Below are 15,206 nucleotides of genomic sequence, written 5' to 3' on the forward strand. Positions count from 1 at the left end.
GCCTTTCAGCAATTGGTGCTAGAGCAATTGGACACCCATGGGTGGGGGGACCTAAGTCCATTCCACACCTACAAAAAGTAACTCAGAATGGATGATGAACTTAAAGTACAGGGAAAAATTTGGGATCCAAAGCAAGAGAAAGAACTCTTTAACACCAAAAGCACAATCCATAAAAAGCAAAATTGGTAAACTATACTTCATCAAAATTAAAACCTTTGTTCTATGAAATACGCTGTTAAGAGGATGAAAAGACAAGATACAGATTAGGAGAAAATATTTGCAAACCACATATTGGACAATGGACTAGGATTTAGACTATATAAAGAACTCTCAAAACTGAACAGTAAAACAATAAAATAAAACAATCCACTCAGAAAATGGACAAAGGGCACAAAAAGACATTTCACCAGAGACTATTCAGATGTCAAACACATGCAAAGATGTTCAACTTCATTAGTCATTAGAGAAATACAAATTAAAATCACAATGAGATATCATTACACACCTATCAGGATGGCTAAAATAAAAATTAGTGATAACACCAAATGCTGGCAAGGATATGGAGAAACTGGATCACTTGTACATTGCTGGTAGGAATGTAAAGTACAACTACTTTGAAAAATAATTTGACAGATTCTTTAAAAACTAAACAAGTAACTACCATACCATCTAACAATTGACTTCTAGGCATTTATCCCAGAGAAATGAAATTTGTGGTCACGCCAAAACCTGTACACAAATGTTTACAGCAACTTTATAGGTAATAGCCAAAAACTGGAAACACTCAGACATAATTTGATGGGTAAATGGTTAAACAAACTATGGTCCATCCATACCAGGGAATACTACTCAGCAATAAGAAGGAAGGAATGATTGACACATAACAACCTGGATGACTCTCCAGAGAATTATGCTGAGTGAAAATAGTCAATTCCAAAGTCTACTTACTGTATGATTCCATTTATGTAACATTCTTGAAATGATACAATCGTAGAAATGGAGAAAAGATTCGTGGTTGCAAGGGGTTAAAGAGGATTAGGAGTGGGAAGGAAGTGGGTGTCGCTAAAAAGAGCAACAGCCGGGGTCTGTGCAGTGATGGAAATGTTCTGTGTCTAGACTCGTATCAGTGTCAATATCCTGGTTGTGATACTGTACTACAGTTTTCAAGATTTTACCACTGGGGGAACCGTTTACAGGGTACATGAATGTGGATCTCTTTGTATTATTTCTTACAATTGTAGGTGAATCAACAATTACCTCAAAATAAAAAGTTTATTTTAAAAAATAATAACACGCAAAGGAATATCTCCTTTTTGTGTAAGAAAAAAGAAAATATACATGTACTTGCTTATCTTAGCAAAAGAAATGCAGGAGAGATAAAGAGGAAATAAAGAGATTGGTTACCTACATGGTGGGAGGGATGGGGACAGTGACACTTCTCTGGGGCTAGCTTTCATGCATAGTTTTGACTTTTGTAACATGTTAATGTTTTACATACATTAATCAACATAGATGGGGAAGATCCGTAAAATCGAGCACAAATAAAAACCAAAAGAACCTAACTGTATTTTACTTCCAAGAATGACATAACCAGAGTAAATGGGGGTGGGCAGAGGGAGACTAACCCAGGTAACTTTTGAACATAGTATTTCAACTGCACACCCTTAGACGAAAGACAAAACGTGCTGTAAACAAATTTGGAACTCTAGATAGTAGATCTGTTTTCTTCCATGGTATGGGTTAACTCATTTAACTACTTTATATATATTTTAGAACTTAGAAAATAAATAAACATATTCAGGAAAATTTCTCCTTATTGGAGAAGGAAGTTCCACATATGAAAAGATGAAACGCTAGCATGAACCCAATGGTATAGGATTGAAATTGGTATCATTCTGAATGCACAGTTTTACACACACATGCATGAATGCATATGTATAGAAATAGATGCAGATATATATATGTCTGTGTATTTATGAGTGCATACTCACATGTGTTTCTTGGCTCTTTCAATTAAGAGAGAGAGTGCCTAGAAGCAATAATACCAGTAGCAATGACTACACCTGGAATCCAGAAATCATTCTCAACTAAAAGGAGCTAGGGCTCTTTGAAGAGGGAGCCCATCCCAGGGCTGATACAATGAAAGTGCTAGGCAACCCTGGAATATTTTGTGTGCCAGAAAGTAAGGAAGTGCTCAAAAAATGAGGATACGAATGAATACTGATATAATGAACAACATGGATGAATCTTATGATGAGAATAATCCTTACACAAGAGAATACATACTGTCCATGCCCTTTTACATGAAATTCTAGAACAGGCCAAACTAATCCACAGTAGGATCAAAATCAGAACAGTGGTTGCTTGATTGAAAAGGAACATGGAAGAACTTTCTTGGGGGTGATGGCAGTGTTCTGCATCTTGATAGGGGTTTGAGTTACACAGGTGAATGTGTTTGTCAAAACTCATCAAATGGTCCACTTATTATTTATACATTGCACTGTATATCATCTTTACCTAATAAAGGCACTATAAACAAATATTGAAATCCAGACAATATCATGTCTGCCAAAGTGTTTAAGAATGAAGTGTACTGGGCCCAGCCCCGTGGCCAAGTCATTAAATTTCACGCACTCTGCTTTGGAGGCCCAGGGTTCACTGGTTCAGATCCTGGGCACGGACCTATGCACAGCTCATCAAGCCATGCTGTGGCAGCACCCCACATGGAAGAACCGGAATGATTTACAACTAGGATATACAACTATGTACTGAGGTTTTGGAGAGAAAAAAAGAGGAAGATTGGCAACAGATGTTAGCTCAGGGCGAATCTTCCTTACCAAAAAGAAAAAAAAAAGAAGTGTACTAATGTCTACAACTTACTTTGAAATGCTATTTAAAAACAAGCTAGATTGCTGGCTGGATAGATAGGTAGATATGTGAAAAAGAAAGCATGGTAAAATGTTAATTAAAGAACGTGGGAGGTCTAGTGCTGGTTGCCTAGTGGTTAAGTTCAGTGCACTCTGCTTCAGCAGCCTGGTTCGGTTCCCGGTGCAGACCTACACTGCTCTGTTAGTAGACATGCTGTGCTTATGGCCCACATACTACAAAACAGAGGAAGATTGGCACAGATGTTAGCTCAGGGCGAATCTTCCTCAGAAAAAAAAATGTAGGTGATAGGTATACGGGTGTTCACTGAAAAAAAAATCTGTTAACTTTCTGTGTGTCTGAAAATTTTTATAATAAAATGTTGTGAAAATTATTATGGGGATTTGTCAAAAGGATACAGCAGCCAAACTGAAGGGGCTCCCACTGGCCAAATCTGTGATAATTTAACCATCAAAATAATTAGGTTATAAACTATTGGACAGATATATAATCTACTCAATGTAAATTAGTCAATGTAACTTAGTCAATGTAATCTATTGACTAAAATGGAAATACATGAGGCCATATGGGTATAAATAAATAAATGAGTAAATAAATAAGTGTAAGAAAGCAAAAGACCTTCAATACAGTAGAAAGTACTGAACAAGAAATAAATTTAGAAAAAAACACCATCTGGCAAGCATTATAATAATAATTGATTCAGACAAGAATTATCAATGGATGCTAAAACAAGTGAGTAAAAGTTTAATGAAAAACAAGATATTTACATAGACCTAAACTATCTCCTCACAAAATACTAATTACTTACAAAGGGAAAAACAATGACTTTACACTAGAGAAACATAGCAGATACCGTCTTCATCAGTGATCAAAGTTAACAACTCCAGTAGTGGGACAGCTGGTACCACGGGCCTTTTAACATGATGAACTGAGAAGAGCCCAACGTTACTTCTGTGGTCTTCTGCCAAAAGCGCACATCCTGAATCCAGTCACGAAGAAACATCAGACAAAGCCAAACTGAAGGACGTTCTTCAAAATAACTAACTGGCCTGTATTCTTCAAAAAATGTCAGTCATGAAAGACAAAGAAAGACTGAGGAAATGTTCCAGATTAATGGAGATTAAAGAGACATGGAAACCAAACATAATGTGAGCTTTTCGATTGGATCTTAGATCAGATGATGATGCTGATGGATTACATTTTGCTATAAAGGACATATTACTATTATTGAGACATAATTGGTTACAGGAATGAAGTCTGTAGATTGAACAATGGAATTGCATCAATGCTATGTTCCTGATTTTGATCATTGTACCGGGTTATGCAAAAGAATGCCTTAGTTCTTACGAAATACACATTAGAGTGTTTAGGAATAATGGGGCATCATGTTTGAAACTCACTTCTAACGGTTCAGAAAAAAATCCACAAGTACACAAGCACAGAGAATGATACAGCAAAAATGATAAAATGTTAAAGTGGGGAATCTGGGTGAAGGACATATGAGATTTCTTTGTACTGTTCCTACAACTTCTCTGAAATTTTGAAATTATTTCAAAATTAAAAGTTCTTAACATATAAAATAAAAATAAAATGCTATATAATATAGCTCATTCTGTAATTCTGACTAGTCTTTCCTGATCCAAAATGGAGATGTGCCACTGATTTGGAAATCTCTAAAGACTGCAAGCTGCTGTGGCCATCTGACATTCACTGAAGAGACATAACATTGAGGGTATGAACCAGAAGCCAACCAACCGGGGTGACCCGCAGAGATGGGCAAACACTCTTGGGTTGAAGAGCGAGGTTGTTTCATACATTCTTCTGGCCAATTCCAACAGATTGTTGCTGACAGAGCCCCGAGTTCTCTCAGAGACAGCGCCAAGGAACAGGCCCGCCAGCTGCCTCCCCCTCCCAGTTTTGGAACCACCATCAAAGATGCAATTAATAATCCAAGGGCAAGACTCCTCTATCTCACAGAGCCTTGGATACAAATCAACCCCAGAGTGTTAATAGATCAACAGTTATCTCTAATACCAAATACAATTTGCATTTAAGATGACATCTGCAATATTTTAAAAGCCAAAGTCTAAAACAACAAACTTGGCAGTTTTTCTGAGTAGCAATTAACACAGTGACTAATCCTGTCAAGGAGACAGTAATTGGCGTGGAGATATCCTTCTCACACCAGCAGCAGGTTAAAAACCTTAATCCTAACCTCTTTTTAACAGCACAGACTCTAGAGCATCTCTGCTCATCAATGAAACTAATGCAATTATTAAGGACAAGGGTAATTACCCTATAGCTTCAACAAAAAATGCAAGTGCTCAAGCAGCAGTCACATGGGAGAAGGATGGGAGGCTTGATTCGTGGTTGAAGGCTATTTCTGTGTCATGGCCACACCAGGGCTGGGCTATGGTACCTCCAAGACCCTGCCCCCAGGGAAGAGGGTCAACCAAAGCCCCATGTCACCCAGTTCTGTCCAGCATTGGCTACTCCAGGACACACCTTCCCATACAAAGGTCCCAAGTGCTAATCTAGTCGAGTAGGAGGTCCCAAGGATACGATGTGTGAAACACCTAACACATACCATCAACCTGGTCTCTGCAATATCTCTAGGACCCACTATGCTCATTCTGAGCACACTCAGAGTGATGCCATTCCCCAAAATCTGTCTAAAGGCTACCCATCCTTCAGGGCTCAGCTTAAGTTTTAGGAAGCAATCCTAAACAACTCCAGCCCTCGGTAAACACTGAGCAATTTAAACCCCTCTCATCTAAACCACTATGGCAAATGTTCATTCATTGCTGTATGTGGGCTGGTTTGATTTGCACACTCAACAGAACCACATGGTTTTCAAGAGTCAAGACCCTGCCTTCTGCAGCCTTCATGTCACCTAGCACAGGGCTAGACAAACCAGGTAAAGTTTTGGCAACTATTCCACAAGCTCCCAGACACTCAGAGACACCCAATGCCCCATGGGTAAAGGGAGAGAGGCTCTTTGCATGTGTGTGCATTTCGGCTGACGGGATCCTTGTAGAACTTTCAGTGAAGCCCACCATATGTATTTAACAAATGAACGAATGAATGAATAAATGAACAAGAAAACAAAAGAACAAGCCAACTAGTGTGAGCCTGGGCCAGTCTGCTTGGTAGGCTAGCAAGTGGATCTAGTGAGGTCAAGATTGTGGACAAGATGTCTGCACAAGCCTGCTGGCTTCCCCCCTGAGCAGTGCTTGGCACCAACAGTCTACACAAGCAATGCCACCCAGCTACCTCAAGGGTGTGCTGTTGGCCACAAGAAGACCATGCAATAGAAAGAGGCTTCCAACTCTGAAGGAACATGTCACCCTTATGTGAAGTGGATGAAGTGGCACTTTGAGCACAGAAACTTCTTACCCATATACCGTGACCAAACCTTAGTCATAAGCGAAGTTTTGACTGGCAGCAGAAGGAGGGACTTGCTAATTGAGGAACACTAGAACCTGGGGTGTGTGGGCACTCAGCATTGAGAAGCCCAGGAGGGGTAGCAGGGCCTCAGACACCAAGAGGAAGGGAAGAGCGGTGCTCTAAGGAAGGCTGGAGAGATGAAGGCAGAGTTCCAGTCTTGGAGGTTCCAGGAGCTCAGCATAAACTACAGCATGGGGACAACCACAGAGCTAGAGATTTGATCACAAGAAACAAGGACAAGGCGCCCGGTGCTAGGTCATAATTGGACCACCCACCAGGTCTCATGACACAGAAGCCTGAAATTTACCCGCTTAGGAAAAAGGCTGATCCTAAATCCACCCACTAGAGGTGGAACTCAGCTCAAAGGTGAAAGTCAAGTTGTCAATGATTGTAGAATTCAGAAAGACACAGGAGATATTTTAGTTGGTGTATACGTTTTTACTAGGGTGAATTTAACCTGTTTAAAACAAGAACAAAAATTCAATGACAGCTTTTCCTCCTGAATTTGTAACATAATATGAAGGAAGAGATATGCTCTTTTCTCTTTACATTCATTTTATGTAGACCTTTCTGTCTGCATGAGCGACCTGGCACTAACAGCATGACAGGAGGTCGTTGGTGTTAGCGAGTGCTATCTTCTAATGTAAACGTGTCTTCTCTTCCAATTATGTTATAAGCCCCTTGAGGGTGGGAACTGGGTCTAATTCATAACTAAACCCTGTACAGAGCCCAGCAAGGTGCCAGGTACAAGTTGTTACCCAGCAAATGCCAACTGTTGATAATTATGTAACAGTTATAAACGCAAATAAGTCAGCAAAGAAATTCCACTAGGAGGCATGATCCAAGGCTGAGCACTCCTTGTCTAATAAAGGGCAGGTCTGATTTGTATAGAGGTACCTTTCCCTATCAGGCGGTAATGAAAGAGCATCATAGTTCCCAATTCCTAACAGCAGCCAAACATTTCTGAGTGAGAGGAGGGCATTGAGAGGAACAGGCACAGAGGTGTGCAATCCACAGAGACTGTGTCCTTGTGGGAGGGAATCTTTGGGTCAGAATTTAGAACAAAGAACTTAAGAGCAGCCAATAAAAATCATGCTATTCCACCATATGCTATGCATCAGACTGACTAAATTTAAGGACTGACAATAGCTAGTTCTGACAAAACTGTGAAATAACAGGGACTCATATACTAAAGATGAGTGTGAGAACTGATGTAACGACTTTGGAAAACTACTTAGCAATTTTGACAAATAGGAAACAATTTAAATATCCATCTGTAAATGAACAGATAAATATATTGTGGCATATTCACGCAATGGAATAAAATACAGCAGGGAAAATAAATAAACTAGAACTAAAGTCATCTACATAGATGAATTCATGAAAATATGCTGGAAAAAAACCCACATTTATAACTCAAAAAAAAAAAGAATTGAGTAAAGAAGCGGAATATAAATTGACATTCAGAAATCAATTCCAGAAAGAAAAATCTTATTTACAATAGTACAAGACCAACTATGTAGGAATAAACTTAGCAAGATATATACAAAACCTCTATGAGGAAACTTTTTAAACTAACACAAAACACAAAAGTAGTCTTGAACAAATGGGAATACATAAGTTGTTCTTGGATGAAACAACTTAACGTCATAAGGACATCAGTTCTCCCTAAGGTAATTTATAAATTTAATGGAATTTTTTGGAGCTAGACAAATTGATGCTAAAGCTCATATGGAAAAATAAATCTTCAAGAATAGGCAGGAAAACATTGAGAAAGAAAAGCCTCAATGGGGGAGCAAGCCCTAACTGATATTAAAAATACTACAAAGCCTCCATAAATAAAACATTGTGGCACTGGTGTATGACTAGACAGAGAAGTAGAGCAGAGGAGGAAATCTGGATATAGGCCCAGCTATATTTGGAAATTTTGTATATAACAAAGGTGACCTCTCAAATCACTGAGGCAAAGAGGGACTTCTTGATAAATGTTGCTGGGACAACTGGCTAATAATTTGGAAAAAGATAAAGTTATATCCATAATTCACACCAAGCACAAGAATACTAAGTTCCAAACGGATCAAAGATGTAAATATAAAAAATGAAAGTATACAAGTACTAGAAGAAAATGCAGGTAAATTCCTTTACATGAGTGTAGGGAAAGATTTTATTACTATTATTCAAAAATACAGATGCAGTAAAAGAAAAGATTGGTAAATACAACTACATAAAATAAGAACATTTTGCACATGAGACACATTTTAGATTCAAATAGATTGAAAATAAAAGGATGGACAAAATATATCAGGCAAACAGCAACTCTAATATCAGACAAAATAAACTTTAAACAAAGAATGTTATTAAAGATAAAGAAGGACATTTCCTAACGATAAAAAGGTCAATGCATCAGGAAATATAACAATTATAAACACATATGCACCTAATAACAGAGCACCCAAATACATGAAGAAAAAACTGACAGAAATGAAGGTAGAAATATATAATTCTACAGTAGTGTTTGGAGACTTCAGTAGCCCACTTCCAATAATGGATAGAGCAACTAGATAGAATATCAACAAGGAAATGGGAGACCTGAATAACACTGTAACCAACTAACCTAACAGACATCTTTAGAACACTCCACCCAACGGCAACAAAATATATACTCTTTTTAAGGGCATGGAGCATTCTGTAGGATAGACCATATGCTAGGCCATAAAACAAGCTTCAGTAAATATAAAAGAATAGAAATAACATAATGTGTGCTCTCCAACCACAGTAAAATGAAATTAGAAATCTATAGCCAAAAAAAAATTGGGAGAAACTCACAAATATGTGTAATTTATGCAAGACACTCCTAAATAACCAATGGGTTATAAATAATTTAAATGAGAAATTAGGAAATACATTGAGATGAATGAAAATGAAAACACAAGATACCAAAACTTAAGGGAAGCAGTAAAAGCAGTGCTTAGAGGGAAATATATAAAAGAAAAAAATATCAAATTGATAACCTAATCTTCCACCTTAAGACTGGGAAAAGAAGAGCAAAGTAACCCTAAAGCAAGGAGAATGAAGGAAATAATAAACATTACAGTTAAAATTAATGAAATAGAGAACAGAAAAACAGAGAAAATCAATGAAACAAAAAGCTAGTTCTTTGAAAAGATGAGCAAAATTGACACATCTTTAGCTACATTGATCGAGAAGATAAAAGAAGAGAAGACTCAAATTACCAGAGTCATAAATGGAAGAGGGGATATTACCACAGAAATAAAAAGGATTATAAAGGAATACTATGAGCAATTGTACACCAACAAATTAAATAACTTAGATGGATTTCTAGAAAGCCACAAACTACTAAAACTGACTCAAAAAGAAATAGGCAATCTGAATATACCTATAACAAGTAAAGAGATTGAGTTAGTAATCAAAAAATTACCCACAAAGAAAATCCCAGACCCAGACGGCTTCACCATTGAATTCTACTAAATATTTTAAAAATAATTAATCATTTACAATTCTTCACAAACTCTTCCAAAAATTCTAAGAGAAGAGAATACTTATCAACTCACCTTATTAAATCGGTATTACCCTGATACCAAAACCAGACAAAGACATCACAAAGAAAGAAAACTCCTCACCAATACCTCTTGTGAATATGTATGCAAAAATCCTCAACAAAATGCTAGCAAACTGAATCCAGCAAAAATCCTCAACAAAGTACTAGCAAACTAAATCCAACAACATGTAAAAAGAATTAAACACCATGACCAAGTGAGATTTATACCAGGAATTCAAGGTTGGTTCAGCATCTGAAAATCAACTAAGTAATATGTCATATAAATAGACTAAAAAACAAAAATCACATGATCATCTCAATAGACACAGGAAAAACATTTGATAAAATCTAACCCTCTTTCATGATAAAAACACTCAAGAAACTAGAAGGGAAATTCCTCAACCTGATAAAGGGCATCTACAAAAATTCAGTTTGTAGCTTCTTTAATGGTAAAAGTCTGGATGCTTTCCCTCTAAGATCAAGAAGAAATAAGGATGTCCACTCTCACCACTTCTGTTCAACATTGTACTGGAAATTCTAGCCAGGGCAACCAGGCAAGAAAAAGAAAGAAAAGGCATCCATATTGGAAAGCAAGAAATAAAACTATCTCTATTTGCAGATGAGATGATCTTATATAGAGAAAATCCTAAGGAATCCACTAAAAAACTATTAGAACTAATGAACAAGTTCAACAAAGTTCCAGGATACAAGGTCAATATAAGAAAATCATTGTATTTGTATGTACTTGCAATGAACAATCTGAAAATAAAATTAAGGAAACAATTCCATTTACAATAGCATCACAAAGAATAAAATTCTTAAAAAATAATTTTAACAAAAGAAGTATGAAACTACACTGTGAAAACTACAAAACATTGTTGAAAGAAATTAAAGACCTAAATAAATGGAAAAATATCAATGTTCACAGTTTGGAAGACTTAACATTAAGACGGCAATACTCTCCAAATTGCTCCACGGAGTCAATCAATCCCTATCAGAATCTCATCTGACTTCTTCATAGATATTGACAACCTGATTCTAAAATTCATGTGGAATTGCAAGGGACACAGAATAGCCAAAACAAACCTAAAAAAAGAACAAAGTAGGAACACTCATACTTCCCAAATTCAAAATTTACTACAAAGCAATGATAATCAAGACGGTGTGGTACTAGCACAAGGATAGACACATAGATCAATAGAATAGAATTGAGAGTCCAGAAATAAACCCACACATTTATTGTCAAATGATTTTCAAAAAGAGTGCCAAGACCATTCAATCAGGAGAGAATAGTCTTTTCAACAAATGGTGCTGGACAACTGGATGGCTACGTGCCAAAGAATGATATTAGACCCTTACCTCACATACGAAAATTAACTCAAAGTAAGTGAATAAAAGAACTAAATGTAAGAGCTAAAACTATAAAACTCTTAGAAGAAAACAAAGAAGTAAACCTTCATGACCATGAATTTGGCAAAGCATTCTTAGATATGACACCAAAAGTATGAGCAACAAAAGAAAAAATAGATAAACTGGACTTCATCAAAATTAAAAACTTCATTGTTTCAAAGGACACCATCAAAAAAGCGAAAAGACAACCCATGGAATGGGAGAAAATATTTGCAAGTCACATATTTGATAAGGGAGATGTATCTAGAACATAAAAGAACTCACACTTTATAATAAAGAGGCAAGAAGTCCAATTTTAAAATAGGCAAAGGATCTGAATAGATGCTTCTCCAAGGAAAATATACAAATGGAAGATATACAAATATATACAACATTAGTCATCAGGGAAATGCACATCAAAACCACAATGAGATACCACTTCCCCACCCACTATGGTGCCCGGAATCAAAAAGTCAAAAAGTCAGATACTAGCAAATATTAATGGAGAAATTGGAGCCTTCATATACTGCTGGTGAGAACGTAAAATGGTGCTGCCATTTTGGAAAAGTCTGTGTCTGGCAGTTTCTCAAACAATTAAACATAGAGTTACCATATGACCCAGCAATTTTGCTACTAGGTATACACCCAAGAGAAGTGAAAAATCTGTCTACACATGTATGTGTACACAACTGTTTATGGCATCATTGTTCATGATAGCCAAAAGGTGGAAGCAACCCAAATGTCCAGCAATAGATGAGTGGATAAACAACATGTATGGCAGAGTACTATTCAGCCATAAAAAGCAATGAAGTACTGACACATGCTACAATTTGAATGAACATTGAAAAACTATGCTAAGTGAAAAAAGCCAGTCACGAAGGTCCACATATTGTGTGATGTCATTCACATAAAGTCCAAAAGAGGGAAATTTATAGAGACTGAAAGTGGATTTGTGGCTGCATAAGTCTGAGGGGTGGGGAGTGGGGTTGGGGGGATGGTGGGCTAATAGCTAAATGATATGGCTTTCTTTTTGAGCTGATGAATATATTTAAAATTAATTGTGATATATATCTGTGAATATACTAAAAGCTGTTGAATAGTACACTTAAAATGGGTGAATTGTATGGCATGTGAGCCATATCACAATAAAGCTGCTTTTAAACATTTTTTTAACTTTAAGTTTGATGACAAACAAGATATTCACACAGTCCCCAAGTATCAACTCATGAGATACTTATTAATTTCAAAAAGGAAACTAGCAACTCTCCAGTGGAGAAACCTGGCAGACACCCCTTAATCGAACGATCAGATAACATGTCAGCAATGAGACAAATAGACAGCATGCACCTCCCTAAGACGCACTGAGGAGGACATAACATCACGTCTGTGGTATTCTGGACAAAACTGTGTAACCTAATCTAACCATGAAGAAACATCAGACAAACCAGAACTAAGGGGGCTTCTAGAAACCATCAGGCCAATACTTTCAAAACACGTCAAACTCAAGAATGAAAGAAAAAAGACTGAGGAACTGTGCCAGAGGAAAAGAGACTAAAGACACACGACAACTGAATGCAGCCTGTGATCCTGGATTGGATCCCGGACCAGAAACCAAAAAACCATTTGGTTTGTTTTGCTGCAAAGAACATTAGTGGGACAACTGTCAAAATTCCTGTAAGGTCTGAGGGTTAGAAAATGTTATTATATCAGTGTTAATTTCCTCACTTTGATACTTGTACTGTCCTTATGCAAAAGAATGTCCTTTGTCTTAGGAAACATACTGAAGCATTTAGAGATAAAGGAGCATCATGTCTACAACTTATCTCAAATGTTTCAGAAGAAAATTAAAATGTTACATATGTACACTATTTCATATATGTGTGTGCATATACTGTGCGTGTGTGTGTGTATATACACAATGTATGTGCATCTGTGGGTTATGTGTGTATACAGGGAGAGAGAGAATGATTAAACACACAGTGAAATGTTAACACCTGTGCAATCTGGCGAATGATATACAAGTGATATTTTACTATTTTTTGTAACTTTTCAACATTTTGAAATTGTTTCAAATAAAAAAATTTAATTAAAAAATGTTTGCAGTACATGCGGTGATTTATATAAAGTTTGAAAACGTGAAAGGAAATTATTCATTGTTTAAGAACATATACACATATGTAGCAAAGGTACAGAAACATTCCTAATAGTGGTTAACTCTGGGGAGGTTGGAATGGAGTATACAATAGCTGTGTTTTATTTCTCAAGCTAATGGTAGTATGGGGTTATGCTTTTTATTATTATTTATATTTTTCATATATCTAAATTATCAAATAATAATTTTTTTAATTTAAAAAACTACTCTCCTCCCTTCATCCATCCACCACTCCCTTCCCCTCTTCCATCCACTATCTTCCTTTCCTCCGACAATGCAGGATTTTATAAGGCAGTCAGTTCCCTCTTGCCCTCAGATATATTTCAGTAGCATTGAGAAATTCTCACTGCACACAGGGGATGGATTCCCTGGAGAAAGAGACCAAGGAGAGAGAGCATCACACACACTGTTCGCCTCAGTGGAAAGGAAGACGTCTTCCTAAACAGCAGCTGGATGCTTTTGCAAAGGACGGTGGGGGAGAAGGCTCTGCACAGGACTGCGGGTCTCTGGGGCCCCAGGGGCAGGCAGCTTCCCTGCCTCAGGGAGGAGCCTGGTGGGGGATGCCCAGGCCTGGGAAGCAGTATGGGGTTCCCATTGCTGCCTATGGAAGCAGGCATTCCCAATGATTCTGGGAATGCCCCGCTGACAGCCACTGGCTTCCCTGACAAGCTGGAGGAGGCCTGTCCAGGCAGGATGTCCAGAACATGCAGAGGAGGGGTGCTGTCTGGAGCTCAAGACCCACGGCAGGGCTGGGGACAGGCCTCTGCTGGCCCTCTGAGCAACACTGTCAAGTGCAGAGCCAGGCAACAAGATGGAGAGGGCACCTCTACGAGCCATACAGTCCTCGAGGCTCTTAGGGAGAGAAGTGGAAAAACCTGACAGGATTCTCTGTCCCCCTGGGAGGACCTTGGAGCAAAGACGGGGGAATGAGGGAACCTATGGGTATGGAGGAAAGATGATTCCAGACTCTGACAACAGCAAGGAAAAGGGGCCCAGGCAGAAGCCTCCTCCTGGCTCCTGGTGGATCCCAGAAGCAGCGGCCAGCGTGGCCGCGTGGGCGACCTGGAGAGTGATGTTGAGATTACTGAGGTGCTGAGGTCCTGGTCGGCTCTAAGTTGTGCTCCAGGTGATGTGGGGAGTGCTGGAGGCTTGAGAGCAAAGGAGTGACAGGAAAGAGACGAGTTCCTGAAGTCTTCTCAAGTGTTCACAGCCACCATAGTCCCACGGGGACATCAGGGTACACGCTGGGTCAGCGCCTAACTTCACAAATGGACTCCTCGGTCATCTCTTGCAGTGTTGCGTCCCATGAGAGCCAGGGTCAGGGCTAGGGTGGGGGGAGTGAGGTGTCCAGGGCACAAATTGTCAGGAGGTATCCTCTCGGGGTCCCCGAATGCAGGGTCAGCCCCTGAGATCCCAGGCCTTGCAAAGAATGCTGAGAAGGGGCCATGGGGGAGTCCACACTCGAAAAATTTCACTTTTTATGCAAGAGAAGAGCAAGTGCAGAAATTGGATGCCGGCTTTCGGGGGCACCCCAATATCCTAGCACTTACTGAGAAGAGAGGCCTGGCCTGCTATTCTTCGGAATGCTTTCTGTATCCTGAAAAGGAGCAGGGCCAGAATTCAAAGACCACCAGCAGCCTTCTGACTAAGGGAACTTGGGCAAGATTTCCAACCTCTAGAAGTTAGTTTTCTCATCTATAAAAATGGACTAAAAAATACCCCGGGTGGTGGGAGAGTTCAGTGACATAACAAGAGCATACACAGGGCCTGCAG

General features: G+C 38.6%; 1 protein-coding gene across 27 annotated transcripts in view; it reads right to left on the minus strand.

Moving 5' to 3' along the window:
• Positions 1–15,206, minus strand: part of CAMTA1 (calmodulin binding transcription activator 1) — an 854,855-nt gene that overhangs the window by 467,508 nt on the left and 372,141 nt on the right. The gene's annotated exons all lie outside the window — the stretch shown is intronic.

This window comes from Equus asinus, chromosome 5, assembly GCF_041296235.1.
Source record: "Equus asinus isolate D_3611 breed Donkey chromosome 5, EquAss-T2T_v2, whole genome shotgun sequence".
In the NCBI taxonomy this organism is placed as follows: Eukaryota; Metazoa; Chordata; class Mammalia; order Perissodactyla; family Equidae; genus Equus; species Equus asinus.